The sequence below is a fragment of the Lepidochelys kempii genome, chromosome 1 (genome assembly GCF_965140285.1).
Source record: "Lepidochelys kempii isolate rLepKem1 chromosome 1, rLepKem1.hap1, whole genome shotgun sequence".
NCBI classification, from domain to species: domain Eukaryota; kingdom Metazoa; phylum Chordata; order Testudines; family Cheloniidae; genus Lepidochelys; species Lepidochelys kempii.
Window position 1 is genome coordinate 164,853,463 of NC_136380.1, and position 10,269 is coordinate 164,863,731.

At 41.3% G+C, this 10,269-nt stretch overlaps 1 protein-coding gene across 1 annotated transcript in view; it reads right to left on the bottom strand.

Moving 5' to 3' along the window:
• MRPS6 (mitochondrial ribosomal protein S6) overlaps positions 1-10,269 on the bottom strand; it is a 74,478-nt gene that overhangs the window by 34,979 nt on the left and 29,230 nt on the right. The window lies entirely within an intron of this gene.

Consider the following 10,269-nt stretch of genomic DNA (forward strand, 5'->3'; position numbering starts at 1 on the left):
GCTCACTCTCCTAGGCACAGGGCTGTACATGGTGTGCAAGCTAAGAGAACAGCCACATCACATTGAGAGAATAAAAGCTAAACAGTTAGACACCACTGTCCTCCCCTTGAGTTTTTCTAAAAGAACTCATGGGAGGTTGTCAGGGTTCCTTCCCCACTCTGAAAGCTAGGGTACAGATGTAGGGAGCCGCATGAAAGACCCCCTAAACTTATTTCTACCAGCTTAGGTTAAAACTTTCCCAAGGCACAAAGTCTTTGCCCTTGGATTAGGTAAACACTGCCACCACCAAGTGATTTAACAAACCATCAGGGAAAGGACCACTTGGAGTTCCTATTTCCCCAAAATATCCCCCCCCCCAAGCCCTTACACCCCCTTTCCTGGGGAGGCTTGAGAATAAACAAGATGAGCACAGACCAGCCTTGGATTTTTAAGACCCAAAAAAACCCAGAGTCTTAAAAAACAGAACTTTAATAGAACAACAAAAAAAGAACAACTCTAAGATCAGAATGGAAGATAATCTTACAGGCAGTCAGATTCAAAACACAGAGAATCCCTCTAGGCAAAACCTTAAGTTACAAAAAGACACAAAAACAGGAATACACATTTCCTCCAGCACAGCAAATTTCACAAACCAAAACAAAGAAAACCTAATGCATTTTCTAGCTAGATTACTTACTAACTTTACAGGAGTTGGTGGGCTTGCATCCTTGATCAGTTCCCGGCAAAGGTATCACACAGACAGACAAAAGCCTTTTCCCCCCCTTCAGATCTGAAAGTATCTTGTCCCCTCATTGGTCATTCTGGGTCAGGTGCCAGCCAGGTTACCTGAGCTTCTTAACCCTTTACAGGTAAAAGGGCTTTGTCTCTGGCCAGGAGGGATTTTATAGCACTGTATACAGAAAGGTGGTTACCGTTCCATTTATATTTATGACCGAGGTAAATATGGCAAGTTGGCAGCTGGTGTGCAGGTTCTGTCCACCTGCTCTCCTGGGCCTGCACTATTCATTTAGGGCTGCACTGCCAATTATGGGCACACCAACGTTAACAGATTCTGCAGGCTCATTGGAGTGAGTTGATGCACTGCAAACGGCTCTCTGCTACCAATGCCCTGGACTTCAAATTATGGAGGTAGCAGCGTTGAATCAAACCCTGCCTCCATGGCTTTTTTTTTTTTGGGGGGGGAGGGGGAGAGAGCGCGCGCATGTTCCACACCATGCGTATTAGCTCTTTGTTTTCTGGCCAAGTTCTACAACTATGTTCTGCCTACCTAAATTCCTCTTATAGTTTTAAGTAGACTGGGATAGTCTTAGTTTCTTTGGGTGGATTACTATTTAAATGGTCACTAAATTCCACCCCAGACAGAGCTGCATTTTAATAGTGGGTGAAGAGTGAGGGACTGCAAGATTTATTACAAGTAACCAAAGTCAATGAAGTTAAAACATAAGACAGCTTACAGTATCTACAATTTCTCCCAAATAATTTCAGAAATACATGGGTTTGGGTTTTTTCACCATTTTTATTGAAACTTTTTACAGAATACTTTTTAAACAGGACAAAATGCCATGGTAAAGGAATGTAAACTGCAAGAAACAGTTTGAAGTATCCAGACACTCTCTAATAAGAGTTTTAGTTTGAAGACAAATGCAGTAGGCAAGATAATATGCAAACAGTATACACAGGGTCAGCAGTGAGAACTAGGAGTTTTGCATCAGGTTTACTTCAAAGTTTTTATAACAATATAATACTCTATTCACTAGACCAAAATTACCTTATCATACATCATTTCTATGACAAGAACTTGTAGATATGGACAGTAACAATTTACAAGTATAATCAAGCTATATTAATCTCATTAACACTGCTAAATCTATATTCCTACTACAAGAATTTTTAAAGTCATCCGTCTAATAAGATCTTGCTAGACCCTTAAACAAACACTTGACCGAAGAGAGACCTGGACCCAACTAGAGTTGCCTGATCTGCATGTCCATTTGGTTCATTCCATATGAGTCAGGGGCTAGGGAAAAAGCAGAATTCAAATGCTATATAATATTGTTTGGTTTTGGTCAGCAATGCATTTTAGCAGAATAGTTAAAAATAAGGCAGTTCATTAACTGGTATTTTATATAAAAGCTGCAGAAAATACAACAGCAACGAAAACAGAAAAGTATTTCACAGAAATCTAAGAAAAAAAGATATCAAATATACAAGGTAAAAGCAGCATCACTTTGACACTGTGCTTTAAAAAAAAGATGAATGAAAAGATTTCTGTCGTGATATTAAAAAAGAATTCGCTTTCTTCTTGAAGAAGACTACTAACATTTTGCACAGCAACTTTTTTTTTTAATAATCACCTCATTTAAAAACGTGTATTGATAGACACAGAATTGTCATATAACATCACCACCATCTTTGCTCAGAGTGTCTGACTTTATACAGTGAAGCTGATAATCTATTTTAAAAAAAAAAGTGTCACAAGATGTCAATACATAGTCTATTTGATAGCAGAACAAAAATAAAGCAAATGCCTTTTAAACCAACACCATAAAGAAAAACCATAAAGTGTTTTGTAGACAAAAAATAAAACCATTTTGCAAACATCAGCATTTTGAGATCTCATCAGTAAAATCAGAAATCCTAGTTACATATTTATTTATATTCTACAACTACTGTTTATCATCGCCTAATTAAAGCACATTAAACCACTGAATTATACACATTTTCTTTAAAAAACAACGAAAAACACCTTTAAAACAGTGCACATAAGTTTGTTTACTTTAAAACATCACATGTAACAAGGTTAATATTAATTTCAAAACAATTAAGTTTAAGGGCATGGAACATACAGTTACTGAATAAATACATGAGTATTTCTGCTTTATTATACACTACCAAATCCAAAGCATGTCTCTCAAAGAAAGCTAGAGATAAATGACTCCAAAGATTTTTCAAACCTCTTCCACACAGCCCTTTCTCTGAAAGGTTTTCCCAACAACGCTGTTATCTTAGGATAAGAATATAAAAAATAAAGCTGCATGTTTTAGACGTGCAAGTATCCTTCACTTTGGGTGCTCAAGCAGAGGTTCTGTGATAGCTATTCCCCACTCCACCCTCCTCTAAAACCTTCAGGGAAATCCTTCACACTAGCCAGGTACAAGTACCTACATGACTTACACCAGAAGTATCATCCTGGCCTTTATGGTATGGGGGAAGGGGCAGGTGGAGAGAATGTGGAGGAGAGGCAGAAAAGAGAAGGAGAGTGGTGGGAAGCAGGACTTTGGAGAAGAGCCCGGAGCAGGAGAGCAGAGCAGCAGGTCTTTGCCTGGAGCTGGAGCGGAGCCAGAGCACGGCTCCAAAACCCTGGTGGGAAGCATACAAAGGGTAAACTGAACCATCACATTTCCTTCTCGATATCAATGAAAGGTAAAGGAAAAAACTGTTGATGCCATTCTGTCAAAGAAGCTTCTCCAAAATGGAGGGGAAGTTTTCCATAATGAAGTGTACAAAAAGCTTTCAAGAAGCCTTCTCTTTTTAAAAGAAGCTTTTAGTAAATTAGTGGGAGAAAATTAAGAAAAATAAGTTAAGGTGAACAAAAGGGTGACATTTAAAATTAAGCTACAAGTGTCAAAATAGGTGTTATCAAGTGCCATGGTTCAAAAGTTCAAGACAATAAATGGCTAGTTATGTAGGGATGGGTAGAAAAATCATTCTGGATCTCTGTGGCAATTGGTCCAAGTCCACAGCAACAGGCATTGGCCACCATGAGAGGCCAGATACTGAAATTTGAGGGACCAGAATCTGTTACAAAAGATACTATGTTTGCCGTTTTGCAAGCCCCAGGAGTTAATGGTAAACCAAAAACATTACATCTAATCTGGGTTCACATCTCTGTTGATCAGATCATGACTCAAGACTGGTAGAGGCATGTTTACGCTACAAAAACCCTGAAGCAATTTCTTACACATCGTAGTCCATGGCATGGTCCAAGTTAGTGTTCTTGCCTATCAAATGTGGTATATGCATAAAGCAGTAAAAGGAATGTAATGAAGTGGTTACACTCATTATTAATACAGGTCTTCACTTTTACCTGAATGCTAAAAGCTCCTTAGCCACTGTTTTAATATTCCAAGGAATATGCACTGGATTTTGCTTTCTATGCACGAAAACAATCCTGATAAACATCAAAATGAAGAGAGAAAAACCTTGTCAAGTTACCGTCTTTCATACAACTGAGCCTTCTGCTCTGTAATGTGTCTATGCACCACTGTACAGTATAAGAATATACACATAAAAGTCTGAGATCATGCAGAAAATATTCTTGGGTGCAGTTGTATTAATATGAATGATTCTACAGTCAACAACATTAAAACGATCAGTATTATTTTTAAAGCAAAATAAAATATCTCTATTCATTAACAGCCATTAGATATCATGGCTGAAATTCTAGCTCCATTTGCCATTGACTTCAGTGGAGCCAATATTTCACCCCATAACTGAGATTGCAATATAAGTGCCTGGTGATTATCCAGTTTACACTCCCTTTAAAACAGAGAAATATACCTAATAAGCATATTTTAAAGATTATAAACATTCCCTCCCTATTCAATAGATTGAGATTTCTTTAAAAAAACTAAAAAAAAAATCAGATTAAAAGTGTTCTTCACAGTTGAGTTGCATTAATTTACAATTGGCCTTTTCATAGCTGACCATGCCCATGTTAAAACTATCCCATTTGATTTTCTTACATTACAGAAGCATTAAAAGATACACTTTGGTAGGAAAGTTAGTAAGAAGAGAGATAAGGAACAATGGAGAGGAACAGCAGCAAGATTCAGTTTCCATATAAAACTTGGTAATGTCGACACTTGCACATGGGCTAGTGCGGTCATACAACACTTTACCTCTCTTTACTCATACAACACCAAGACTGACCTAGTGTTTTCAGTTTCAGGTCAAACAAGCTATGTAAAAAAACACAACTGGTAGATGTATTTTGTCATCTATTAGATTATCAAATACAGATAGATAATGTTTAATAAATCATATGCAGTGACGAACATTAGCAAGTTCTACAGTGACAGCTAAGATGCAGAAATTGAGCTTGCTTGGATATGAAGAAATTACACAGAGATTAGTGGGGAAACAAGTTTCTAAAAAAGCCCAGTATGAAGACAGGTGGATGGTAGATTCTTTTAAAAAGTCTCCTAACAGTAGGGGCATATTTACACTACAAAACATCAAGTCAACATCCAACCACTACAGTAATTAAGTCATTTGGGTGTGTCCATACCACACTCATTGTGTCAATGGAGCACGTCCTCACTAGCAGCGCTTGCATCAATGCACAGAGCAATGTGCTATGGGTAGCTAACCCATAGTGCAACTAGCCGCAGCCCGGTTTGGGAAGGGCTTGCAATGCCTCATGAAAACAAAACGTCATTGCAGGAGGGAATGGGAACATGGCTTCGACCTCCCATGATGCAGTTTTCTCCCTCCTCTGATATCAACAGCAAACCCCCCATACTTTCCTGCACCTTCCCCCCCCCCACCCAAAAGCCTGGCTTAGCCGCACATATGCCATAGCTTGAGAAGGACGGACCCCGCTCAGCTGTGCACTCTTGTTGTGAGCATTATATACACCACATGCCTTATTCTGAAGTATTTCCAGAGCCAAGACAGGAGCCACCACGCAGAACACTGCAATATCACTCAAGCAAGCTATAAAGCAAAACAATTCCCAGTTGCTGCTGGCAGGAACACAGCAGTTGAACACAGTTGAGTGCAGTTTCTGGTCCCAGGAAACAAGCACTGACTGGTGGGACCGGATCGTTATGCAGCTATGGGATGACAAGCAGTGGCTGCAGAACTTTTGAACGCGGAAGGCCACTTTCCAGGAACTTTGTGCAGAGCATTCACCAGCACTGAAGCACAGCAACACAAAAATGAGACCTGCTCTGACAGTGGAGAAGAGCGTTGCTATCACTCTGTGGAAGCTTGCAACGCAAGACTTCTACTGGTCAGTAGGGAATCAATTTGGAGTTTGTAAATCCACTGCGGGAGCTGCTGTGATCCAAGTGCGCAGGGCCATTAATAGACTTCTGCTAAGAAGGGCAGTGACTCTGGGAAACATGCAAGACATAGTGGATGGTTTTGCTGCAATGGGGTTCCCTAACTGCGGTGGAGCAATAGACAGAACACATATCCCAATCGTGGCACAAACCACCTTGCCAAAAAACGTACATAAACCAAAAGGGATACTTCTCAATGGTGTTGCAAGTCCTGGTGCATCACAGGGGTATTTCACCGACATCAACGTGGGATGGCCAGGAAAGGTGCATGATGCACACATCTTTAGGAACGCAGGTCTGTTCAGAAAACTGCAAACAGGGACTTTCTTTCCAGACCGCAAAATAGCCATTGCTGATGTTGAAATGCCAGTCGTGATCCTGGGATACTCAGCCTATCCCTTGCTCCCATGGCTCATGAAGCCATACACCAACTCATTGGACAGCAGTAAGGAGCGGTTCAACCATAGGCTGAGCAACTGCAGAATAGTGGTTAAACATGCCTTTGGATATTCAAAGGGTCGCTGGCGCAGTTTGCTTATTAGATTAGCCCTCAGTGAAAGCAATATCCTCATCATTATCACTGCCTGCTGTGTGCGCTCCATAATATCTGTGAGGTAAAGGGAGAGAAGTTTCTGCAGCGATGGGGTGTGGACGCAGATAGGTTGGCAGCTAATTTTGAGCAGCCAGATACCAGGGCAAGAAGAAGAGCCCAGCAAGGAGCTCTGTGTCTCTGGAAGGTTCTGAAAAGCAGTTTCACTAATAATGCAGATAAGTGGTGCACATTATTGTGGCTTGTGCTTTCCCCTATCATTCCCCCACTGTATCAGTTCTGCTGGACCTCCCCTCCCCTAGGTCTCCATGGTTGGAATAAATAAAGAGTATTTCATTCTCTAAATGTTGTCTGTTATTGCACAAAAATAAAAACAAAACAGGAAAATAATTTAACCTTGGGCAAACTGTGTGATAAAATTGGAAGGGGAAAAACCAAGCCTGCTTGTGTCTGAAAGCACAGAAGTCTTGCTCATCAAAGGTCTCTGAATTGTTGCCTTTTGTTTTTAGTACCTTCCCCCAGTGTTGAGTGGAAGGGATACTGCACCTTCCCCTGCCACTTCCTGGAACACTTGGGAAGGAGGATTGAGAATAGGGTGATGCTTGCAGGCTATTCTGCAGGGGCTGTAAAGTTGTTTTTCTTGATGCTCAGATACCTTAATGTGTCCGATTGGTCCTTTATAAAACACATCATCTCATCCTGCAGGGTACGCTCATGCTCCTGGGATGCTCTCCAGCTGTCCGTATCCATGTCCAGTTTTTCAAACAATTAAATCCTCCAGGCTCTTAGCTCCATGTCAGCTGTCCCAGAGGCATTCATTAGCTCACTGAACACATTCATCACACGTTCTTTTTTCCACCTTCTATCTGCAAAAGCCTCTCCGCCAGTATAGAGCATATGCTGAAGGCCAAATTTTCCACTATAAGGCATGCAAAGCACAAGGCAACCATTGTTAGTGCATACCCTGGGTCTAGTGCAAGTTTACTATTTAAATATCACTTCCCTTATTATACTGAAGTGCAAGCCAGAACATAATCAGAATCCCTGGCTGTCCAATGAACCAGTTTGCTGTTCCAGCCATGGTGAGTATGGCCCAGCAGCCTAGGTAACAGGCCTTGTACTGCAACTTGTGGGAAATCTGAGTTGGGAGCTCAGGTGGGTAGGTGGATAATGCCCCCTCCCCTTAGCAACATGGAGGCAGATACTCACTGCACCTCAACTTTTTCCTTCATATTAAACAAAAAAAAAGTATATAACAGCATGTACCCCTACAGTTTGACTGGAATTGCATAATTACCAGAGACGCCTTCCCCGGCATCACACTCGGCCATCATGCTGTCCTGCGACCAACTGACTGGTCTGGGGTTAAAAATAGCTCCTGGCTCTTGGGGAGAATGGATCCCCCACCTCACCTGCCTCCCATTCTCCTCCTCCTCTACATCCAGAATGTCTTCCTCATTTTTACCTGAGGTGGCCCTGGACTTGGACTCCTGGGAGGTATCCATGCTATGGTAGGAGGGTAGTGGTGGGGTTGCCACCGAGAATCACATGTAGGAACAGTATGTCTGTGGGGCAGAATCATAAGGACTGTTCATCTCCCTTGTCTTCTGGTATGCCTGCCAAAGTTCTTTGGTTTTCAAATGTCACTGCTGCATGTCCTTGGTGTAGCCCTTCTCCCTCATGTCCCACACACTCTTTTTGTAGACCTCTACGTTTCTTCAGCTGGATCAGAGCTGTGTCTGTACAGACGCTTTTCTCCACAGACCAATAAGAACCACCACCACCTGTGTACTTCAGGCTGGAGCACATTTGGGGCTCTGACTCTCCATGATCAGCTGTGCCGGTGAGCTCTCCAAGCTGATCAAACAGGAAATGGGAATTCAGAAGTTCCTGGGGATTTAAAAAGGGAGGGGCTGTTTCCTGTGTACCTGGCTGCTGAGCAGCAGAGTTGAACACCATCTCCAGAGTAGTCACAGTGGAGAATTGCGGGACTCCTCCTGGAGGCTAATTTGGTCAACTTACACAATGCTGCGTTTACACTGCCTCTCTGACCCAACACCACCGAATTAAGCGCTACGCCTCTCGTGGAAAAGTCGACGTTACAGTCAACGTATGTCAGTGGAAGGGACCTGGTACAGTAGAACCTCAGAGTGACTAACACCTCGGGAATGGAGGTTGATTGTAACTCTGAAACGTTCATAACTCTGAACAAAATGTGATGGCTGTTCTTTCAAAAGTTTACAACTGAACATTGACTTAATACAGCTTTGAAACTCTACTATGCAAAAGAAAAATGCTTTTAACCATCTTACTTAAAATAAAACAAGCACAGAAACAGTTTCCTTACCTTGTCAACATTTTTTTTTAAATCCTTTTTTTTTTTTGTAGTCATTTACATTTAACACAGTATTGTACTGAATGGCTTTTTGTCCATCCCCTCCCCGTCTCTGCTGCTGCCTGAATGCATACTTCTGGTTCCAAATGAGATATATGGTTGACCAGTCAGTTTGTAACTCTGAGGTTCTACTGTAGAGTAGATGCATACATTATTAGGTCTACGAAAGGTAGCTTCCATCAACCTAAGTTTACAGTGTAGACCAGGCCTCAGTTATAAATACAGGGAGAGAATACAGCCATTTTATCAACTGAGTTTCCAACTATGACTACAACACTTTGCCATATTTAATCCAACAATAGGTTGTCTTACTTCTGTGAAGCTACATAGTGACAGGACTCGATTGATCCCCATTGGAAATAAATTTTTAGAACTAGTGTAATATGGACTTTTAGTATGAAAACATTTAAAATGTAAAGATACAACCAAATAGAGCTAAGTAAACTGTGTTTTAGTATTCGAAGTATAATCAAACACATGCCAATAGACACAAACTCCTTGTCTTTAGAAGTGTAGACCTAATACAGCCATAATTATTGGTGAATATTACATGTTGTTACAGGATTAAAATTTTATCACTGATCATAAGTGTGCCCAGTGCCATGTGCACTCATTGTGCAGTAAACATGTAAAAGTGGGCTTGGTAGAAAAGAACTCATCTGGGGCAAAGGAACTAGGGAAGAGACTGTGTTAGGCAGGCTGCTGTTTATCTAGGTGGAGACAAGATATATGCTTCTGGCCCTATTACTGTGTGAGGCATTCTAGGGAAAGAGTAAGAAGGACTGAAGCAGTGGCAGTAAAGCAAAGGGTCCCTGAGCCAGCCTACCTTTGAGAGGCAGGTGATAATACATTCATTAAAACTAGATCAAGAAGGGCCAGTAAGCAAACCCTCTAATGCCAGTTGCTAATGGAAATGTATGCAGAGTTAGTATGGGATAGTGCCTGTTAACATCCCAAAGATGGCACACCACACACCCCAAAGTGTGCTACTGAGCATTTTAGCCAGGCCCTGAAAATGCATATAGAAGCTCTGGATCCACAGCCACTCTGTCACTACACAAAAGGGAGGAGGCTCCCTGAGTTCTTCATCCCCCTCTTCTTCCTAGTGTATCCATCTAGATTTAGGGCAAACTCATCCAAGCTTTTTTTATTTACTATTTGTTTATATGCAGGGTAAAGAGTTTTGTTCATTTCTTCATATACTGTATCATTTCCCCCATCACACCTCCAATAACTTATGAACTTGAGTTTCCATT